This window comes from Herpailurus yagouaroundi, unplaced genomic scaffold (genome assembly GCF_014898765.1).
Source record: "Herpailurus yagouaroundi ecotype Mexico unplaced genomic scaffold, PumYag 355, whole genome shotgun sequence".
Lineage (NCBI taxonomy): Eukaryota > Metazoa > Chordata > Mammalia > Carnivora > Felidae > Herpailurus > Herpailurus yagouaroundi.
The window spans coordinates 8,728,414-8,738,729 of NW_024412572.1; the positions used below are offsets into that span (position 1 = coordinate 8,728,414).

General features: G+C 40.6%; 1 non-coding gene across 1 annotated transcript; it reads left to right on the forward strand.

Moving 5' to 3' along the window:
- The first annotated feature begins 9,871 nt into the window (after positions 1–9,871).
- On the forward strand, positions 9,872–10,061 carry LOC121022142 (U2 spliceosomal RNA). Its single transcript, XR_005786833.1, has one exon. It is a non-coding gene; the product is annotated as a U2 spliceosomal RNA (small nuclear RNA).
- The last annotated feature ends 255 nt before the right edge of the window (positions 10,062–10,316 follow it).

Here is a 10,316-nt window from a genome sequence, read left to right on the forward strand (position 1 = left end):
CTTACAGATTTAGCCTGACAATTTTTTGGAGAGTGTCCTGCAGGGTAGAGGTAAGGTTTCAGGAGATTGACATAGATTCCCGGTGCTGAGACATGCTGGCTTAAGTCAACAGTGCTAAGAAAGTGCAGCAAATATAACCAAGCAGTGTGGCATGGTGGAAAGAGTGGTGCTTTAGACTCAGATAGGAATGGGTTCAAATCCAGGCTCTACCACTTTCTTATGTGACCATAGTTACCTCACTTATACATAAGAAACTACCTTATAGTGCTGTTGACATGTATAAATGAGATCCATAATAGTGGCAGTGAATATCAGACCCAGTTCTACAGTTTCTTTCTTGAAAATCTCTTTTAGATTTGTTCTTCCTGTTCTTTCAGTCATGGACACTCTAGTAGTCTGGTCCTCACCAGCTCATGCCCAAGTCCCCGACAGTCTTCCAAGTGACCTGCTGGCCTTGTGTTGGCTCTGCACCCTTATCCTTTTTCTTTCTCTTTCCTTCTCTGTATTACCTTCTCCTTTCTTTCAGCTTTGCTGTGTGCCACCAGGTTCATGTTCCTTTGCTACTTTCTCCTTTCACCAAGACATTTTCTGTTCTTATACTGCCTCCCAGTTGCCTGTGGCCTTAAGTATAATTTCTCTGCCTACCCACCTGTCAAGGCTTCCCACAGGCCTCAGTCTCCTCCTTGATGATCCCTGGGGCCCACACCATTCTCCATTCAGGGTTGCGTCTTCACTGCTCTTCCACTCCTGGACTCTTGCTCATTATTTCCCCAGGCCACAATGACCCCTCCCCACACTGATGAAAATCATGTCCCTATTTTAATGTCCAGGCCAAATACCACTTGCCACAAAGTCTTCTTCTATTACCCTGGCTTAACCCAGTTCAACCTCTATTTATTGAGCAACTGTTATGTGCAAGGAACTGTGATAGGAGAGGTCATACAGCTAGATAAAATACATAACATGTGCCTTTCTAAGGAAAAAAAATTTTAAGTGGCATTTAATCTGGGATTGGAAGGAGGGTCAGGATTTTTCTAGGATGAGGTTAAGTAAGGTAGAATGCAGTGGATCTGTTTGGTTGGATTTATTTTTTCAAGAAATTCTCCTCCCATCACCAAATGTCCCACACATAAGGAAGGGTTGTAAAGGCCATGTTTGTGTGATGAGACCCTACCCTCCCTGGCCATAGATGACACTTGACACAAGCTACCATTCAGTTTTCTTATTCGTGAATTTGAAATCAACGTCCATTGGTATTGGTTAATCTCTCCCCTTGCAATTGAAGATCTTGAACTTAGAAAAGTAGCACAGCAATCCTCTACCATGTACCCAGGAGAAGAGGAGGAAGGAAATAAATATTCAGACAGGAGTTGGGACCATAGGGTTCAGGGAGGGCCTGCATTTCCCAGGTCCACGTTCCAATCTCTTTTGAAGAGATGTTAGGCTGTGAGGTTAAATGAGATTTCTTTATATCCTTATAATAAGCTTTCACCTTTAAAAAAATTATTTTTTTAGGTAATTTCTATATCCAGTGTGGATCTCGAATTCACAACTCTGAGATCAAGAGTCACATGCACCACTGACTGAGACAGCCAGCCCCCACACCAAGCTTTCACCATTTTTGCTTGTTTGTATGTTGCAGTTGCTTACAACCAAAAATGTCTAACTAAGACACAGAGGCCTGAACATTGGGTTTTATAAAAAGAGGTGGAGTCTGAGATGCCCTCTTCCACCAGACTACAAGGTGAGGAGTACCTAGCCATGGGGCTGGAAGGGTAGGTTATTGTAGACACAATGTGGAGGGCTTTGAATGCCATATTTAGAAGTTGACATCATATTGCTTAAGAACTACTGAGGTTTTGTGTAGAAGAATAATACACAGTTTCAGAGGTAGACTTTAAAAAGTCCAGATGGAAGCAGTGGTACGTGGATTTGCCCGGCTGGTAAATGACAATATTTTCTAGCTATGTTTCTAGACCTTGGGCAAATTACCTAATCTCTTAACCTTGGTTTCTGCATTTGTAAAATGAGAATACTAATGCTTGGCTCAAAAGACTTGGGGGGAAATTATATGAAATAAATTATAATAAATTGTCAAATGCTATGCATGCAAATGGTGACTAGTATTATTTTTATCTTTTCTTTCTCTAAATTCCTGTGACACTTATTACCAATACTATGCACATTAGCCTTATTTATTTTTAAATTATTTCAAGTATGCTGATTTTGTCTTATAATCAGATCAAAGGCCTCCATGAAATAATAACATCCTAAACTGTTTTTATATTTCTCATAATTCCTATACAAGCTTCTGGACCCAGAGTATGAAGAGCTAAATACTGTGATTGATTGCTTGTTGGCAGCAGCCAAACCATTCTGTTCTGGCATTTAGTGGCTGATAAACATTTCCACATGTTGCCTCTTCATGAACTGATGGTCTGCGTTTGGGGCTTAGCAGAAAAATGACCACATCACTGAAGCCACTTCCCAAATTACGAGATTTAATGAGCCAAGGAAATTTAATTATCCTCTGAAGTGTATTTTCTGTTTTAGATTATGACTCGGTGGCAGCAGTTGTTATCACCAAATCTCTGGGAAAAATTATACACAGATAAAAGTAGGCATATGATTTCATTCATTCATTCACGTTAAGAATCTACTCTGTGAACAGTATTAAACCAAGGAAGTCTGATGCAAAGATATATACAGAAGAGGATCCCACCCACAAAATGTTTGCAGTCTATCAGGGGAGTCAAGCCATGGAAATAAATAATTACAATACAGGGCAATATGTGGTAACTATAATGTACTTATATATAAGGTAGAAATCTTGAAAGAGCTTAAGGGAACTGAGAAGTTAGGAAAGGCCTCCTGGAAGAAGTGGTCTGTACACTAGCCTCTGAAGGGTAAGTAGGACTTAGGATTTCAATAGCTGGAGTTGGGTGAAGAGCCATCATAAGCTGAGAAATGTGATTAAAGACACAGAGACTGAAGAAGTCAAGGTGGCTAGAACGTGGGGTCCATGCAGAAGAAGGGGGAGACAGTTGGGAGCCAGAGCCAGGAAGACCTTGAATGCTAAGTTATGGATTTGGATTTTATATGCTAGACAAGAGATAGGTCCTAAAGTTTCCTGAGTAGAAGAATCTTGGGAAATTTTTTGTACGCTCTGTGATTAATTGATATGCAGGTAAAAGAAACTCAAAGCAATTGGAACAATGCAGGTGTGAGGTCAGAAAGGCTGATATTAGGGGGTAGCACTGGAAATGGAAGGAATATAGATAACAAAGGATTATAAAGGGCTCATTAATTGTTTGAACATGGAAGTCTGGGAAGACATCAAAGAATATGTTTTCCTGAGATGATGAGTCTGGGATATCGGGATGTCAATTTTGGTACTATCGAGACAACCAAGTAAATGTCTGGTTGGCACTGGAAGTATGGCTGGAGTTCAGGAGGGAAATCAGAACCATCACAGAGTTCACCATCCTTTCCACACAATCATTCCCAGAGGAAGGATTACATACCTAAAAGAAAGAAAATGTGTAGAGAAGAAAAGATAAAGAGGCAAATTTTGAATCATATTCAGAGAACTGGAAGAGGAGCCAGAGAAAGAGCCAGAGAGAATTCGAATATAAAGTAATGACAACTAATCAAATGCTTATTATGTTCCAGGCACTATTGTCAGTATTTAAAATTTATTCACCCATTTAATTTTCATGATGATTTCATAATGTAAGAACTATCACTTAAAGATACCGAGAGTCAGAGAGCTTAAGCAACTTGCCTGAGCTCACCTAGCAAGGCTCAGAACCCAGAGTCAAACCCCAGCAGTGTGACTTCAGCATGTGTGTTCTTTTTTATTTTCTTCAGTGTGTGTTCTTTTTTATTTTTTTATTACAAAAATTTTTATTTATTTTTTATTTTTTTTAACTTCTTTTTTAATGTTTATTTATGTCTGAGACAGAGAGAGACAGAGCACAAGCAGGGAAGGGACAGAGAGAGGGAGACACAAAATTGGAAGCAGGTTCCAGGCTCTGAGCTGTCAGCACAGAGCCCCATGAGGGGCTTGAACTCATAAGCTGTGAGATCATGACCTGAGTTGAAGTCGGATACTTAACCAACTGAGCCACCCATGCACCCCCATTACAAAAAATTTTTTAAATAATCTCTACACCCAAAGTAGAGCTCGAACTCATAAACCTGAGATCAAAAGTCACATGTTCATCAGACTGAGCCAGTCAATGCTGCCCCCTCCACAGTGCGAGTTCTTAACTTCAATTGATTTTGCTTTGAAAGTAGTGGTACAGGGTTGTGTCACTGAAATCAAGGGATATAGGAGTTTCAGGGAAGGGGTTGGTCAAAAGTGCCAGTGCTGATGACAGGTCATGGAGAATGAGAGTCATTACCATGAAGCAAGACCTGGAAGGGGTATTCTAAAATGAGACACTGATTTCACAATTTCATGTATGTACAAGCACATACTCCACACTGGACTGATACCAGCCCAGCTCCCTTTAACAAGATTGATCAAGGATGACAAGAAGGTTTTCACTCAGGTGATTGTTCTGGAAACAAGGTGGCTAAATGCATTAGTCACCAGCCTTCTCTGTCATCATCTTAGATCCATTAAGCCCATTTAACCTGCCATTCAGGTGGCTGGAAAAGAATGCAAACCACACCCCAATTGTCCACCAAGCACCCTCTAATAAAAGGCCAGAGTAACTTAATGAAAGCTTCAGCTCTCCTCTGTGGTTGAGGCCAAAGAAAGGTGGGGAAAGGGACCTTACAATCAAGAGAATTTAAATAGGGCTTAAGTACCACTGAGAGTTCTGAACATTATCCTACAAAAACAATTGAGGACTATTGAGTTTTTAGGTAAACTTATATTGGGGCACTGGCTTGGGTTTTGATCCTAGTCAATTATCTTTGTGTAGAATTCAAGTATACCTTCAGGTTGTTGGGCAAACCCCACTTAGTCTCCTATAAGCTGGTTAAGGATGATTTCTGACCAATGTAAAGCACATGAGGCCTCTGGTCTATACTTCATTATGACAACTTTTCAAACTTCCCCATCTCAAATTCATATGTTGTAAAATTTCTGATTCTTCAGGCCCACATATCCTATTTGACCTTCTGTATTGTTCATACCACACCCTATAATATGGGATGCTGCAGCCATTCCTTTCTTCTTCATTCATTCATTTATCCATCTGAGAGCCTATTATGGATCAGGTGCTGTTCTAATTGGATAATATGAAAAATAATCAAATGAATTTGTAATTTGGCAAATGGTGGTAAGCAATATGAAGGAAAATAAGTAAGTGTTAAGGGAATGAAGAGTTAGGTGCGGCAATGGTGGCTATTTTAAAAAGTGGGATCAGAGTATGAGGTGACATTTGAGCAAAGGCTTGAGCAAAGAGAAGGCTCCAGACATAAGGAGTTCTGATTAGTTTATAAGCCACTCAAAAACAGGGAGTGTGTCTTGTTCATTTCATATCCCTCTAAACATCTACTGCTGTGCATCCACTGTTGGTATCTCAGGAAATACCAGGGGAATGGCTACTTGAATGTATAGGGAAAAAGAAAAAAAAGCAACCTACTGACTGTTACATTAGACTAGAGAAAACATTTATTGCACAAAAGCTTTATTTAGAGGGAAGTTTTTGTAACTAGATGAACACAATATTTTTACACGGGACATAAATGATCATGGATTTGAAAAGGGTTCTTTTTGTTTGTTTGTTTTGTTTTAAGATTTTATTTTGGGGCACCTGGGTGGCTCAGTCCGTTAAGAGTCTGACTCTTGATTTGGGCTCAGGTCATGATCTCGGGGTCTTGGGAAAGAGTCTGCATATGACTCTTCCGCTGGGCATGGATCCTGCTTAAGAAGCTCTTCCTCCTTCTTCCTTTGCCCCTCCCCCACTCACATGAGAGGACTTTCTCTCTCTCTCTCTTAAAAAAAAGAGAAAGAATTAAAGGTTTTATTTTTAAGTAAGCTCTACAGTGAACATGGGGCTCAAACTCACAACCCTAAGATCCAGAGTCACTGAATGAGCCAGGCAGGCACCCCTGAAAAAGGTTTTATTATATTTTTATATAGAACTCTGCTTTGTAGCAATAATTATTATAATGAATTAACCAATTATTAGTTCAAGTTTTGTACACTTCATTACCTGTAAATTCCATTACAATTTTCTGCCTTTCCTATAAAAATAATTATTTCAAGTAGGCAATACATTTATAAGACTTAAAAATTAGAAAGTATGAATAGGTACACAATGAAAAATCTTCCTCCTACCTTTTGCCCTTCCACTGCCCAGTTCCCAACCTCACCCTTAATACACACACACACACACACACACACACACACACACACAGAGCTATTACTATTATCTTGTGTATCCTTCCACAGTTTCTTCATGCATATATAAGTAAGTACAAATATGTACTCTTATTCTCCCTTTGAACACAAATAACCCATTCTGCACTTTTGCTGCATCTTGGAGGTTTTTCCATATAAATACATGTAGGATTTTTCATTCTATTTTACTGTTGCATAATGTTCCATTGTATAAAGGACCATGATTTATTTAAAGAGTGTCTCGCTAATGGATGATTAGGCTTTTGTTATTAAAACAAAACTTCAATAAATAATGTGGAACATTTATCATTTTACATATGTATGACTATAGCTATAAAATCCCTACAAGAAAAGTTATTTGTTTTTTGCTTTTTATAAAGCGAGGCCACATTAAAACTTTTTTTTAACGTTTATTTATTATTGAGAGAGAGACACACACACACACAGAGCATGAGCAGGGGAGGGGCAGAGAGAGGGGGAGACACAGAATCTGAAGCAGGCTCCAGGTTCCGAGCTGTCAGCACAGAGCCTGACGCGGGGCTCGAACTCACAAACTGTGAGATCATGACCTGAGCCGAAGTCAGTCGCTCAACCAATTGACCCACCCAGTCTCCCCAAGAAAAATTATTTGTAACTGCTATAGATATTGCTAAGTTGTATTCCCTGTAGCTTGTACTATTTAACTGTCCCACCAACATCAATGAGAAGGACATTCATTTCTTCTTGCCTTCATTCATTACATAAATATTTACTGAATATCTGGGGCGCCTGGGTGGCGCAGTCGGTTAAGTGTCCGACTTCAGCCAGGTCACGATCTCGCGGTCCGTGAGTTCGAGCCCCGCGTCAGGCTCTGGGCTGATGGCTCAGAGCCTGGAGCCTGTTTCCGATTCTGTGTCTCCCTCTCTCTCTGCTCCTCCCCCGTTCATGCTCTGTCTCTCTCTGTCCCAAAAATAAATAAACGTTGAAAAAAAAATTAAAAAAAAAAATAAATAAAAATATTTACTGAATATCCACTGCCTCTTAGGCAGCATGGGAAATATTAGGGATGTAACTAAGACATGGTTTCTGCCCTGAAGGAGCTCATAGTCTGGGACAGTAGTGCTTAACGGGGGCAATTTTACTCTCAAGGGGACATTTGACAATGTCTGGGGACACAACAAAGAAGTATGTGGTCCAAAGTGTCAACAGTGCTAAGACTGAGAAACCCTGGTCTGGTGGGAGTGACAGACATTGAAATGTAGAAAAGTTGTGTTCTTGAAACTTAGAGGAGAGGCTTCTGAAGGCCAATCAGAGAAGCAGGGATGGGAGAGAAGGAAAAGAGAACAGCCAGTGTGAGGGCATGGAGGTGTGTAAGTGGCCTTGAGTGGCTAGCCTAGTGAAAGCTGTGTGAATGAGGCATGCGCAGTAAGGCCAGAGAAATCGTCATGGATCTCACTGTCAAGGGCCTTAGTTGCTGGGCTAAAGGATGTGATCTTTAAGCAATGTGGAGAGTCACTGAAAGGTTTTAAGCAGAGAAGTGGGGGTGCTTGGATGTGCATTTTAGAAACTTGCCTTGGCTGCAGGAGGGAGGATAGTTTGACTGGGGGCCAGATTGGTGACAAGCAGAAGAGTTAGGAGGCTTGGCAGTAATCTAGATTGGAAGTGACAAGAGCCACAACCAAAGTGGAAATGGAAGGGAGGGGTTCAGGTGATACAAAGGAAGGTAGACTCAGAAGGACATGGAGCTAAGAAGGCAACTTATAGGACGATTCCTGGGTTTCTGATATGTAAGCAATAGGGTGGACAGAGAGGTCATTCTGTAGAATACAGAATACCAAAGAAGAGCAGATCTGGGGAGGGAGAGAAATGTTAATAGATGTGTTGAATTTGAGTCAATGAGCAGGGAATATTCAGACATGCAGTTCAGCAGAAAGTCCAGGACTAGCATACCCATTTAAGAGGCATCAACAAAGAACTGTCCTTTGAAACTTTGGGAGTGGATGAGGTCATCCAGGGGAAATGCAGAAAGAGAAGTGGGTGGAAAGCCACTCTTGGGAGCAGCTGTTGATTGGCCTCCATGTTGATTGTTTGAGGAGCTGAATGCTCATCTCTTTTACAGATTGCTATTCTCATTTCCTCTGGCTATGTTGACACTGCTGTTTCTCTATTCTCCTCCAAGCAAGCATCCCAATTTTTGACAACTCTTTGAAAGGCTATGCAAATCTAACTTGCTATTAATGCTATTATTTTCATTATCCCAATTGTTCATCTGGTACCTGAAAGCCTTCTACAACATACCTTCTGCCACCTCCTGCAAATCCTTTGGCAACACTTTGTTCTTTAAAAACTCAGCTTAAGGGGCGCCTGGGTGGCTCAGTCGGTTAAGCGTCCGACTTCAGCCAGGTCACGATCTCGCGGTCCATGAGTTCGAGCCCCGCGTCAGGCTCTGGGCTGATGGCTCAGAGCCTGGAGCCTGTTTCCGATTCTGTGTCTCCCTCTCTCTCTGCCCCTCCCCCGTTCATGCTCTGTCTCTCTCTGTCCCAAAAATAAATAAACGTTGAAAAAAAAAATTAAAAAAAAAAAACTCAGCTTAATATTACTCAGCAATCAAAAAGAATGAAATCTTGCCATTTGCAACTACATGGATGGAACTAGAGGGTATTATGTTAAGCGAAATTAGTCACTCAGAGAAAGGCAAATATCATATGACTTCACTCATATGAGGACTTTAAGAGACAAAACAGATAAACATAAGGGAAGGGAAGCAAAAATAATATAAAAACAGGGAGGGGGACAAAACATAAGAGACTCTTTAATATGGAGAACAGGGGGGCGCCTGGGTGGCGCAGTCAGTTAAGCATCCGACTTCAGCCAGGTCACGATCTCGCAGTCCGTGAGTTCGAGCCCCGCGTCGGGCTCTGGGCTGATGGCTCAGAGCCTGGAGCCTGTTTCCGATTCTGTGTCTCACTCTTTCTCTGCCCCTCCCCCGTTCATGCTCTGTCTCTCTCTCTCCCAAAAAAATAAATAAACGTTGAAAAAAAAAATTTAATATGGAGAACAGAGGATTACTGGAGGGGTTGTGGGAGGGGGAATGGGCTAAATGGGTAAGGGGCATTAAGGAATCTACTCCTGGAATCATTGTTGCACTATATGCTAATTAATTTGGATGTAAATTTTAAAAATAAAATTAAAAAAAAAAAACACCTCAGCTCAAGTATATTTCCTGCCTGCCTTACAGGGAACCCTGGGCAAATATCTGTCATAGAACTTAAATATCTCACTATCGTTGTCTGGGTTTTTTGTCTGCTTCCCCAACTATACTGAAAGGTCTTTAGTGCAGGAATCAGTTAGTTATCTTAGACTCTCCACACCTAACACAGAGCTTGGTACTTAGGCTTTTGAAAAATGGCTGTTGAATGAATGACTTTGATTGAGTTCTAAGAGGTTTATTAACAGGGCTGCTATACATTCCAGGGCACTCTTGGTTTACACCTGTTGTCCTGACACAGTTATTAATAATTACCCATTTTTATCACTTCTTGACCTTTTGGCCAAGATCAAGTGTAGTATCTGTTCTTATCAGTTTAATACCTGATATGCCTTCTATCCAAGAACAATATATTAAATGGGTTTTTGGAGAAGGGAGATGGAATAACAGCTTGCCCCATCTAGTCTTCACATAAAACAGGTATTGTGATATTTCAGGAACAGTCCACTCCCTCAGGGACAAAAAATAATAATAATAATGTTATTATTATTATTATCCTTTTCAATCTCAAAAGTGCACTTATTTGAAAGATAAAATATATGGTTACCCTATTTATAGAATACCCGATTGTCATAGCTGCTCTTAACTTTTGGCAAGTGTCTCTGTTTACAAGACATTTCTACCAGAGAAACCAGAAGACAGAGTAGGGTCTGTTACTGGTTCTAGTCAACATTAAATAATTGGAATCACTTTTCTGAAATTATGAGA